This window comes from Callospermophilus lateralis, chromosome 1 (assembly GCF_048772815.1).
Source record: "Callospermophilus lateralis isolate mCalLat2 chromosome 1, mCalLat2.hap1, whole genome shotgun sequence".
Lineage (NCBI taxonomy): Eukaryota > Metazoa > Chordata > Mammalia > Rodentia > Sciuridae > Callospermophilus > Callospermophilus lateralis.
Genome location: NC_135305.1, coordinates 112,128,598 through 112,142,120, shown reverse-complemented (window position 1 = coordinate 112,142,120; position 13,523 = coordinate 112,128,598). Strand labels below are relative to the sequence as shown.

General features: G+C 37.4%; 1 pseudogene; it reads right to left on the bottom strand.

Annotated features, from left to right (window-relative positions):
• Positions 1–12,202: 12,202 nt before the first annotated feature.
• Positions 12,203–13,002, bottom strand: LOC143406213 (HUWE1-associated protein modifying stress responses 1 pseudogene; annotated as a pseudogene).
• Between the last annotated feature and the right edge of the window lie 521 nt (positions 13,003–13,523).

Here is a 13,523-nt window from a genome sequence, read left to right as displayed (position 1 = left end):
AACAAATGGGATGGATGGATTTTCTTTTTTCCTTTTTTTTTTTTTTTGAGGGGGTAGGGAGAGAATGGTCTGAGTAACTTTTCTTCTAAACAAATTAAAAATATCTAAAGTGGCCATGTTTTCCCCCCCAACAATTTACATGTTTTTTAACTCCTTGATTTCAATGTGGAAATCGGAAATCCTGATCCCAGCCTGTGTTCTGCACAGTATCATGGGCATCATTGGATGTTACTCAGAGTCCTTGACTCTGACGTTGTAAACTAGAATGAGAAACTGCCACCTTCCACTGGAGCAAATCAAAAAGAAAGAAACCTTTTATGCTGGGCCGACTTCATGATCACTTAAATTTTGGATCTTGATAAATGGGCTCTCCTTGGTGCTAACAGTAACAGTGGTCATTATTTTGTTTCTTTTTCTTTTTTGGCCAGTTAGTTCCAGTTCCTCCCCCCCATCTTCTGTTCAAATATAATAACCATCTTTTTCCTTCTTCTGCACTGTACATACCCCCAACAGTTGTATGTGTTGTAGGATGTGATGGAAGAACACGTATGGGAATTTATTGCAGGTCAGAGACTGGGTTTTCCCAGCATAGGCTCTGCATTAATGGTCAAGGTTTTGTCTAAAAAGGCATCATCTCTCAACCAGGGAACTGTTTGATAACAACGCTGGGCAAGGTGTCTTGTAATCTTCCTTCCCTGCTTTGTAACTCACCAGCAATATGCTTATTTTCCATATCTTGTGCACCTCCAATGAACGCACACATTTTCCTGACTTTCTTGATGTATCCATAAATGTTTCACACATGGTTTGTTGAGTCGGGTTTTTCAGCTGTTCCTGGCCCACGTCATGCTGTCTCTGTGTGTCCAACCTGAACTGTCCATTCAGATTCCTTGGCTTTGCCCCTTCCAAGTGTCTGGAATTGTCAAGTCTCAGCTTCCAAAGTCCTGGTTCTGTTGGCAGGACATGTGCGATGTTTCTTTAGCGGGAATTATGACCTACAAAGTCTAGTTTGTATGTAGGTATGAAGGGAATTTTTAAAAATAAATTGAAAATTAAGCTGTGAACAGCATTAGAACTTTGTCTATTTCTTAATTTTTAAAATATGCTGATATGCCTTAAACTGTAGCTGTAGATTCTTGTCATTTTGCTGTTTGAAAATAACCGATGTGTTTTCTAAAACTGTTATGTAATCTACTTTCAGTGTTAATGCAGAATTGTCATATATGTAAGATGCATGTTAGACACTTGTCTTTTTTAAGAACTAAAATAATTGTATTATTGTAAAGTCTCATTTTTTTCAAGTATGAAATTAATCAGCAGCGTGCTGCATAATTTGGTTTCTGTTAAGGTAGGAGAGTGGTGAACAGGTAATCTATGCATATATCACTAGTGCCAAGACATTAAGCAGGGGAAAATATATTTTTACCACCCCCCCAAAAAAAAAAAGTCTTAGTTTTTATGCTCTCTCTCTTACATGAGGTTCACATTCAGTTTTGTTTCAAAGGTGAACTGTATTATAAAACCAAAAAACACAAACAATCAAAAAAAAAAACACACCTGTAATCCCTCATTTTAAAGAAGATGGAACAGTTCTTAAATTGAAGATCCCAAACTTGGAATCATCCAAACCTCAATCTAGCACTCATTTCCTTCACTAGGTTGCTTTTCTTAATTTGATTTTGAAAAAAAAGAAAGTTTTGTTTATTTTGTTTTGTTTTACAATATCCTGTGTGAGTTCTTAAACTACATATAGTGCTGGGGATGTAGTTCAGAGGCAGAATGCTTGTCTGGCAAGTGCAAGACCCTAGGATCAATTGCCAGCAATGCAAAAACAACATAAGACAAAGATCAACAAACAAAAAGAAAAAAATTAAATAAATAAAGAAAGAAAGAAAGAAAGAAAGAAAGAAAGAAAGAAAGAAAGAAAGAAAAAACAACATATTTATAAATATTTTATTTAAATTGTGTTTGTAAGAATTTTAGAACTCTGAAGTTCCTTCCTGAACTCTCAAAGCTTCTAAAAATTACACCACTATAAACTTTGGGCAGAAGAAGTAAAAAATATCTATCTACTGAGATACAGAAATATCAAGGAATCTGTCTAGTAAATGCCTATGCTAGAGTCTTTAGTTGAAGTAAGAAGTTCTAGCAATTATGTTGGCTGACAGCATTTAGAATGAGAGGTAAATAATATTTAAAATATGTTCCACATAATTTTCCTTGCATTTCATCACATTGCATGTACAATGCTTAGACTTGGTAACACAGTTTCTGATAATCTTTAAGAGTGTATTTAAAGATTTTACAATCAATAAGAATAATTTTCAAAGTAATACCGAATTTATTTTATAAAACTAAATCAATTACCTAATCAATTACCAAGATAGATAAACACATATTACCACTATGTGGCACATGTAATGATAGTAAAATGAACATACACCAGACCAAGCAAACCTTCTTAAGAGACAATAAGAAAATGCTTTCCAAATGTCAACTGAATGCCTAGATCATGAAAAGGAAGAAATACTGTTAGTTTAACATGGAGATCACATGCTACCGTGAATTTTATGGTACTTCAAAAATAAAATTTAATTTACACAGAAACTATAGACAACTTGAGAAAGATGTTGGGATAATCTGAGAAGATTCTCCTCGAGAGTCTCTTTAGGACAGTTACATGCAATTCTATTATTCAAATCTGCTTACTTGTATCTCAGATAATGAATCAAGTATAACTACTAACAAGAATTAAAACTGAAATACTAGCTCAATAAAAAGCTACAGCCTCAAAGACAAACTTCATTTTACTACATGTCTAAAGTTCTTTTTAATAGTAATAGGCCAAGTTCCATTTTCTAATTGGGGATAAGCTAGAATATTTCAAAGGCCCACATGTTTTAGAGTCATGGGCAAAACCTTTATAAAAGTACTCACTGTATTGCCTATCTAATTCTGGGCTGAAATACACTGATTGATCAAGGCACATTTACGATTTGCTAATCCCAAGGTTTGCACTTAAACAAAGCTCTGTGGCTAAATTAATCCAGAGAAAAGCAGAATTCCATAATACAAAACATTTTTTAATGTCTTAGACTATCACGTAAGCCATAAGCAAAATTGATTTTTCCAGACATGTTCCAGTGTCTGCTCACCCTTTCCTGCTACCAACTGTCATCTCACTCCCCTGATAAAACTCTTGACATGTTTTGCAGTATCCTCTACTCCTTCTCCATTCCAAACAGTTGTCTTTCCTTCTTGGCAGAAACTCCCTGAGAATTCTGGATACTCAGGATGGCTACTGTTGTGATGGACAGATTCCATTTTAAACAACTACCCAGCTTTGGGAATATCAAATGAGCAAAAGGAGGGGGAGTATAATAGCTTTGCATGCTAAAAAATATAAGTTCAAGTAATGGCTGTTTGCAAAGAATTAGAACTCTACATAATTCCTTTTAAAAATGCAATTCTGTGACATCTGTAAGATGTAATGGAATATAAAAATGCTATGATTCTGAAAGAATAGGCCATGACATGCTTACTAAATTTCCACCAAGGTAGTGGTAAATGCAGGCCACTAGCTCAAGCACAGAATTTCTGCTTCATGGTCTACTTTAATAGTTCATTTATTAGACTTAAAAACAAAAACATGTGTGTTAGATGAAACTTGATGACTCGAAGAAATGACAAAGTGTAAGTCACTTTCTTTGATCTCATTGTCCATATCCAATCAATCACCAGTTCCACTTTGTGCTGCTTTCTAAGTATATATCATCTCTTGCATATTCTGCCAGAACAGGTTTTTTTTACTGTGTGTGTGTGTGTGTGTGTGTGTGTATATATATATATATCCCTCCCATCACTTCAATCTATTTTCCATAAACAGCCAGAGTGACATGTTTTTTTTTTTTTTGCACAAACTCCTTTACTTATCACAAACAGATTTAAGAGAACAAAGACAGATGGAAAAAAAAATAAGTTGTTGTTTTAATGCTAACTTAGGTTCATAAATTCTAATAGACAGTAAATATCTAGCTCTTGGAGAAATGTTGCTCTCATAGCATTAGCTGATTTGATTACATTTAAATGATAACAGAGTTATATTTTTTAAAAGTAAAATCAGGACATGTCATCTCCACTACTGCCTTCCTGGATCCAAGTAATGGCCTTCTTTCTTTCTAGAATAAAATCCACATTTGCCATATGGACCCCAAACCTGGAATGACTCTGGCCCCAGTTCTTCTCTCCAGCCTCATCATGAGCCCCCCCCCACACACACACACACTGTCAACACATTCAAACCATACTGGCCTTCCTTTCATTATCCAATGCCGCAGTCTCTGGCTGGGCACAAATCACGAGTCTCCACACAGCTTGTAGATTCAAACAGCAATTCTTTATTCCCGAACTCACACCGGCCGTCTACAAACACGTTCTGGGGGAATCCACGTTCTCTGCCCAAATCCACTCCGTTCTCTGCCCAAATCCTCTCCTGCCTAAATCCACACCGCATGGGCTTCTGTCTCTCAAAAAATACTGTCTGACCCTAAGCACTCAAGAGGAACTCAGCAGCAGGATACGCCCTATTCCAAAAGAGGAACACCCTAATCTCCTATTACTAAACCACCCTATTCTAAAGGGGAAACACCCTACTCTCCTATTATGCTAAACTGCCCTATTCTAAAGGGGGAACACCCTAAACACGGATCCTGCCCTGGTCCTTGAGCAAGGTCACCTTTCAGAAGTCCTTCCACTAGACAGCATGGGAGTAAGCTGGCAAGGAATTTGTCATACCTACTTGGCTGATGGCTCCCAGCAATCCAAATACATTCAACTCCTCCTGCCTCTAAGGTCTTACTGTGCTCTGATTCTTAATCTGCTTCCTTTCTGCTTGTGGCTCTGATCTTTATTTATTATGTGTCACCTCCTCAGGGAATCAACTGGAATATATTAGGTATCCTTCTGTATCTCACATGGGATCTTGTCATTTTTCTTTGTGGCAGTCTTTACAACTGTATTTAATTAACATATTAAGTTAGACATTAAAGAGATTTGTAAAACTGTATATCAATGCCATTTTCTCAATTTTTTTTGTTTTGAAAATGCAGGGTCTTTTATTAAAATATTTTTTAATGTAAAATGGGTTTATTGTTATTCTGGATGAATTAACATTTTTAAAATTTGTTGTTTACTTTTTTTTGGTGGCACCTGAGATTGAACCCTGAGCTACATTATCAGCTCTTCTGAGGTATATCCCCAGCCTATTTATTTTTTATTTTAATACAGGGCTTTCCTAAGTTACCCAGAATGGCCTTGAACTTACCATCCTCCTGCCTCAGCCTCCCAAGTCACTGGGATTACAAGCATGTGCCATAGCAACAAGCTAAAATTTCTCAGTTTAAATTTCTAATATGGTGAATAGCAATAGATTTAACAATATAAGCCATTTGCTTATGGCTTAGGTGATGGTCTTTGGGTCTTTGATAATTTTAAGAGTAAAAAGGGATCCTGAGATCAAAACGTTTAAGACCCCTAGTTAAGAAGATATACTAAAGCCTATTAAAGAATGCAATATTGCATTAATCTCTAAACCTTTTACAAATACCATGTAAATTTTACTTAAACACACTGTGTGTGAGAAGACTGCTTTCGTGTAATAACGGCTAACTTAGAAAATGCTTATTTCTTATATATTTGATAAGTAAATTATAACAGTATCCATTAGGTGAGGTCGTAAACAATGTATTATAATTATAACAGAGTTAGTAAGAAAGTTCAACTTCCTATGACAAGTGCAATTTATATCTTTAAATGAGCAGTCTTTTAAACATTCTAACAAATGGCACTCATATTTATAAACACACATAGCCTCAAAATTGCAAGGCAAAGATCCCTGAAAATCATAAACAAATGTTTTTCTATGAGAAAAAAGTTTCTAACAGAAGACTAATAAACAATTTCATGACAAACTAGAAACTAAATATGTCTTCAGTCCTAACTGCTGTAATTGTTATTGCAATAACAGCAAACCCAGCATTGTTCTAAGAACTTTCCATTTTGTAACTTCTTATATCCTAACCAAATTTAACTTATTAAATTTAAACTAAAATTTTACTTATTAAACAGCCTCAGTTACTACAATTATCAGCCCTATGATAAAACTTGTCCCAAGTCTGACCACCAAGGAAGTAGCAGACAGGCAATTAGCATCCAGATTCTGAGCTCTTAACTCTGTTCTGTCTTCATATAAACTAACTTCCTTTCTTAGCCTGCTTCTAAGCAAAGCTAGAAGCTTCCTGACTACTGCTTTATGTTATCCAAATACTCATTTCTACACTGTCTCCAAAAGCTTTCATAAAGTGCCATTGACACTGGAAATCTCTGACTTTACCACACTTTCAACCAAGGCTGACTCCAGGAATTTGGAGCTTAATATTATTTGCCAAGGGTTCACCTCTCCATTTTTCTGTTGCTCTGTTCACAAGCAACTATTTTACTTTCCCCCATTACATCTGCTTTTTCTCCTTTTAGGTTTTTGTTCCTCTGGAAATGAAGGGTTTCTGCCCTTTGTGTTCCTTTGGCCAATATTCAGTATCAAATACTAATGTTCCTCGGCCACTGGTCTATGGGAGAGAGCACACTGTAAAACCTTTGCTCCTATTATGGCCCTGCACTTTGTTCAATACCTATTTTTGTTTGCATAACAAATACTGTAAATAGAGTTCAGAATCTCTAGTGATTAAAAGAAAATCCTATCCAAGGTCCATGAATTTATGTTAAATAGAAGGCAGTTTATATTCTTAAAATGAATTGAATTATTTGACCTGACATCTTCCTGATTAAGATGTAAACTATTGAGTAAGGAACCTTGAAGATAGTCAAAATTTTAGGGAAGCACAGCACTTTAAAATGTATACTTAAATGGACAAAGATCATCTACAGAATATTTTCATTATTTTGTTGAAATGGCAATATAACCGATAGCTCCATGTTCATTTTAATCTTAAGAAGAAAACCCAAAGCCTTGCCCCCTCTTTTCTTTTTGGCCTCATCCAGAAGCTAATAAAGCTGAGGCTTTAGGTCCTGCACTTTAAGGCTCCTAGTAAGGCCCTAGGTTTAAGCGTTTGGTTATAATTTAGTATGTGCTATGCTAAGGATAAATTTTTATAAGCTTTGGGGTTCTACCAAACCTGGATCTGCCCATACCTAAGTTCTAAATATTTTAATTACTGCACTGATTTACTCCTATTTCTATTTCTGTACTTGCAATTGAGGGAAAAATTCTTTGGAGTGACTTGCAGACATCGATCCCTCAGCAACAAAAGCTTATTCCAGCCACAGAGTGGCAAAAAATTAGATGTCACTATAGTTGATGTTCATGAACTTTAGACTTGGATTTCTACTGGTATATGATTAGATTTTAAATAATTATAAGGTAAATAGATCCATATTAGAGATAGAAGCTTCAGCTCTTAATTGCAAATGCATAATTAAAAAAAAGATGAATGGATAAAGAAAATGTGATATATATATACAATGGAGTTTTATTCAGCCACAGAGAAAAATGAAATTATATCATTGGTAGGAAAATAGATGGAATGTGAAAACATTATATTAAGTAAAATAAATCACTATTCCATATGTAGAGCTAGAGAGAGAAAAAAAAAAAAGAAAAAGGTGGGTTCAGATTTTATGAAAATCAAGGGAGATCTGTAGAGGAAAGGAAAAGCCCAAAAAGGAGTGGGCAGGGCTGGGGAGTGATATTGGCCAAGTTATATTTTTATATATTGTGTCCATGTGCAAATATTTAGCAACAAATCTCGTCATCGTGTACAACTATAATGCACCAATTAAAAATGTGGGGAAAAAAACATAACTTAAAAATTGAAGTGGGAGGGCACACAAAGATTCAAATACCAAGCTTATTTTAAAAAAATCAGGTCTGATTAAAACTGGATTTAAATGCTTTGGCCTGAATATATTTCCTACCTACTGCCCTTCACTCATTTCCAATGCATGTCCATCCCCTCCTAAAGCATTTGGGTTTACCATCCTCAAATTATATGAATATGTCCAAAAGATAGTATTTAGTAAAACAGTAAATTAAATTAATTAGAATACCATTCATAGTATACTTCAACTTTCATTTCAAATTTCATGAAATTATATATATATATATATATATATATATATATATATATATATATATATATATAAATTAAAACTAAGAAAGTAAAAAAATACACATTTATGTCTTACTGTGCAACTAAAAAAGTATGTGGAGGCAAATATAAAAATAGGAATCTCTTTATCAGAAATTGATTATTTATATTAGATGATGTTTCCCAGCACCTTTAAATATAATTTCAGTGGCAAATTCTGTGCTGATATGGACAAAAGAAGGACAAGGGGCTGGGATTGTTGCTCAGTGGTAGTGCACTTGCCTAGCAAGTGTGACGCACTGGGTTCGATTCTCAAAACCACATACAAACAAATAAAATAAAGGTCCATCAAAAGCTAAAAAATATTTTTTTTAAAAAAAAAAAAAGGAGGACAAGGCAAGAGGGCCTGCTCAAAGTGAGCCAACACGGCACCAAAATCATGTTTTCCAGACTACAGCATGGACTGGGGAAGCACAGATGATATATTTGGAATCTGCACTCTCTTCATAGCAATATTAGAAAAGCCATGGTAGATGCCACTTTGATCTAGCTACATCCAAGGCTTCCTGGATCTGGAGTAATATCCAGTTACCCAATAACACTGGAACAACTTGTGTGGATTGTTTTAATATATATTCACTGCATGTGTCCCTATGGCTCCGGGCTGCTATTAAAAGGGTGGGCTACCAAAATGAATTAACAATAACACATTTGGTATATTATAGCTCCATAATGGCTAAAGCATTTAGCCAGTCTCCTTATTATTCTTAATGTACCCTCTCAGCTCTTGAGACTCATCTAACTGTGTATTCAGCTGGTATCAAATGCTGCATGGAAAGCAAAGTATCTCCTAAAAAGAGTACGTGCTTTATATACTTATAAATAAATTCTCTTTTTAAATTGGCACATAGTATATACATGTTGATGGATTACATTGTACTATTTGAATACATGAATAATAATGGAACCAGGATGTTTAGCATAGCTCTTACCTTATATTTTGGTCATTTCTTTGTGTTAAAAAATTTCAAAATCTTCTCTTTTAGCTCTTTTGAAACATTCAATACAGTATTGTGAACCACAGGTATCCTGATGTGCCACAGAGCACACAGACTACTCCTAACTACCTGTGTGATTTGCACCTGATGACCCATTGCCTTCAGTCCCTCTGCCACTTACCTTCCCCAGCCTCAGGTAACCACTATTCTACTTTCCATTTTCATAGACCACCTTCTTTACTTTCAACAGCAGTGAGATCATGTGGCATTTGTCTTTTTGTGCGTGGATTATTTCATTTAACAGAATGTTTCTTCTCCTACCTCAGATCTCTGCTCAAATCTCACTTCCTTGGTGACTCTCCTGCTAGAGTGTAGCATCCATTTCTCCACTATCATATTGCCCTGTGTTACTTACTTTTATTAGATGTGGCTTGTAAAATTTTCTTTATTTAAATATGTTTTTTATCACTACTCAAATATGTGTATACACACATACACACATGGAAACTTATTCCATTAGCAAGAGGACTTGTCTATCGTGCCTATTATTATTATCCCAACACTTGGATAGTGGTGCACATTAAGTACTCAAAAAACATTATTTGGCATGAAAAAAAATGAACCTGATAGTTTAGCAGTTGGACACAGAAGATAATCAAGAGAACTCAGCCTATGCATATGTTCACTTCCCATTCAAGTATCATCTAACAGAATAATCACCATCTTGCCAAGAAAACACTCAGTCCTGGTTCCTCTTACTAGGGTAGGAAACCAGCTTCCATCTCCCCTTCTCTACATGTTCCTCAAATCCTTCTCCTACTCTTTGGATTTGTGCCACTTCTATCAATCTTTAACTCAACATTCTCTTTTCTCACATGTTTTTTTTTTAAAGTTTTTAAAAAGTTTAATGGAGCCAATAAGGCATATAAATTGTGTTCTGGCAGACCTGCTTTCTCTTACCAAAGAAAATGGCACATGTTTTATCAAAATTTGACAATTGAGAATAAAGGGTACTAAGATTAAGCTTCAGAGCACTAACTTAATACAAAACAACCAAAAATATTGTTATTCAACTTAGAAAGAGGAACAAGAACCAAGGCATAAAGGGGAGATTAAATATGTATTCCTCCATCGCAAAATCCTGTAGGAACAGGAGTTCTGGCCTCTCGTGAGCAATGCATCACATCACCAAACCCCAATTCCAGAACCTAAATTTACAATGACAGAAAAGCAAAGATAATTCCAAATGCATTTCTTGGTATATTCCAAAGGGAAGCTTTAAAGTATTCATAATACATAGGCATGTCCATTTCAGGTAAAATGATAGATTGCTATAATTCTTCCTGCTATCATACTCTAACAAAAAATGATCCACTTTTGCAAAAATTTAGAATACCTTTCATTCCTACTTTTGAGTATGGATTTCACTGTTTTAAATAAGGGTTATATCTATAACGAATACAGAACTTCAATTCACACAACATTTCTAACATTCCATTCACATCCCACCCAGTCAATAATGGTTAACTTAGCAAAGTTTCTTCACAGAAAGATGTTAAATGGCTGAAGAAATTGCAAACTTTAACAAAGTGCTGTAATTACTGGAAAAACCCTTAGACTGATTTGCAATGGTCATTTAAGGATAAAAATAGGAAGTAACTGATACTGGACTACAAGTTTGCAAGGAAACATTTTTCACTGTCCTACTTGATATATAATAATAGGATAGAATAAATTACAGTACCTGGCAGGCTGACATCAGTTCTTCATCTAAAAAAGACTATCATTCAGTTCAAGATATTAAAAATGAAGATGAAACATGCTCTAAAACATTGTAGCTACAAGAGGTCTTATATTTACTCCAAGAGGACTCCATTGAGAACTTTTATTTAGGTCTACCTAACATCTAGAGAACCTCCATGTGATTCCACCTTTTCCAGAATGAGATTCCAAACTGCACTTCTTAGAGGAGGGGGAATGGAGGGACAGGGAGAGTTGGGTTTTGCTATTTAAGTTGTGATCACATTATTAGTAGATAAAACAGCTTTGTCACCTTCCACCCACTATAATGGAAACTGCACAAAGTAGGGTATCCGTGAAAAATGAAAAGCAGATATGAAAGACTAGAATAAATACCTATCCCACCCATGCCTCTCCCTCTCACTAATACTGAACCAAAAGGAAGCCCACTCTCAAAGTTCATGACCTCTCTATTTCAGGTCACCTTGAATGCAGACTACAAGTTTACATTGACCTTAAGGAGGACCCCGCATAGAAGTAGTACTTGTTTTAAAACTGAGTTTTTGAAGCCTACAGGGTTAATCTGGGGCAGTTTAATAATATTGCTATTTTTAGAGCACTAACACACACAAAGTGAATCCAATAAAGTTTTGTGTATTGATTCAATATTAAGTATTAATTGCATGACCATCATAGCACCTCTTTACATCACACAATCACCAATATTAGAAACTGTGTTGAAAACTAAAAACAGGGCACAGTCCAATAATTAGAAATTGCACACTGTTACTGTATAGAAACCAGGTGCATGGTACAGTGCGGCTTTAAAAATGGAAGCCTGCAGATCTGAGGAGGAAGCCAAATCGTGTTTTTAGACAATTTTAGGAACCTGGCAATATTGTTGAAGCAAAATACTCAACACAGCAGGAAATGGACTGGGGGAGGGGAGGAAAAAAAATTCTATAACCAAATAAACATCTGATATTTCCTTTCCCTTTGAGAATAAATACAGTTAAGGTCACTTTTAGCCTTGGAACGGATATGTTTGCCTATGATGATCTTGCTAATGACTACACGATATCTGATGTCCTCTGCTAGGATTATACTTTTTGAGAAAGCCATATTACAAGAGGCATCTACTGTAAATACCTAGAACTTCCTTTTATGGCGACCACTATCGAATTCACTTGTCTTAAACAGTGAACAAGGGAAGATGGCCTCATGTTGCCTTTGCAATAATAGTATATGTTGAGGATCGAGTGGGTTTCAAGCAGGATGGTGGGTGTGAAAAATGCTTGCAGTTTAGATCATTCTGTTGCGTTTATGGGTTTGTGATTCTGTAATGACATCACCACACTGGGCTGAGGTACGCTTTCTAGTTCCACCATTGTCCAAGTGGAGTGCCATTTCTTCTGATATGAAAGTGTTCAAATCGACATCATGGAGTCCATTTCTCCTTCGACTAGCATTCAATCCACTGCTTACATGTGTAGGAGAGCCTGGGGTACTCGAACGCACGCTTATACTAGCCATTGCACCACTAAGACCATGCAGAGCTATGGCTTCCCGGAAGGGTTGCAAATCAGTCTCTACAGATGAGCTAGTTTGCGTTGAAGTAGCTCGGTTAGGGGACACTACAGTCAGTCGTGGGGGAGCTCTAGAGTTTCGTGGTGGAGGAACCTTTCCACACAGGAAGCTGATCAAATCTTCTCTACCAATAGTTCTTCTGCGTTTTTTAACCCAAGCCAGCACATCCTTATTGCGTCGCTGACAGCCAATCTGAATTCCAATATCAAAATTTCGCTGATGGGTATCCACACTTTCTTTGTAGAGGTTGGTGACAGCGGTGGCTGCGTTTTGGAAGGGGACCCAGAGAGAAAGTCCTGGCTGCTGACACACTCGGTCTTTGTAGAGCTGGGCCACGGCGGTGGCCGAGTTCTGGAAGAGGTGCCACAGCTTCTGCTGCTTGTGTTCCGGCTGCGCGGCGGCCGCCTCCTCCTCCTGCTCGGCCTCGGCCAGGCACTGCCGCTCCCACTTGGAGAACCAGTGCTCCGGCCTGTGCTCTGGATCTCCGCCTCGCCCTCCTCCTTCCGCTCCTCCATCCTCCGCGGCCGCCGCTTCCTCTTCAGGGGGCGCCACCGCGGGAGCATAGTCATCGAGTGGCCCGGTGGCGGGGCCCGGCGGCCGGCGGCGGCTCCTCGCGGCGGCCCAGGCCTCCTGCACCCCGACGGCCGGCGACCCCGCCCCGCCGCCCCGCGCAGCCCGGACGACCCCCGCCCCGGGCCTCCCTGCCCCCGGTCCCGCTGACGGCCCCCAGCTTCGCCTACCGCACTGGCCTACCGCCCCCCCCCCCCCAATGGCGCCGCGGCCTCCCTAAGGCCGCTGCTACTGCCCTGGAGCCCTCCGTGTAACCCGGACTGCGCCATGGAGCCCACCCCAAAGACTCTTCTCACATGTTTTATGATACCCTCACACTAAATAGCATTTGTGAAATAATGGGTTTACTAGTATTTGTGAAATAATGGGTTTATTTATTTATTTTTTTGGTCCCAACTTAAAATTAGTCTTCAGTGATTAAGCATAGACACACACACTCAGGTACATATATACATTTACCTATATT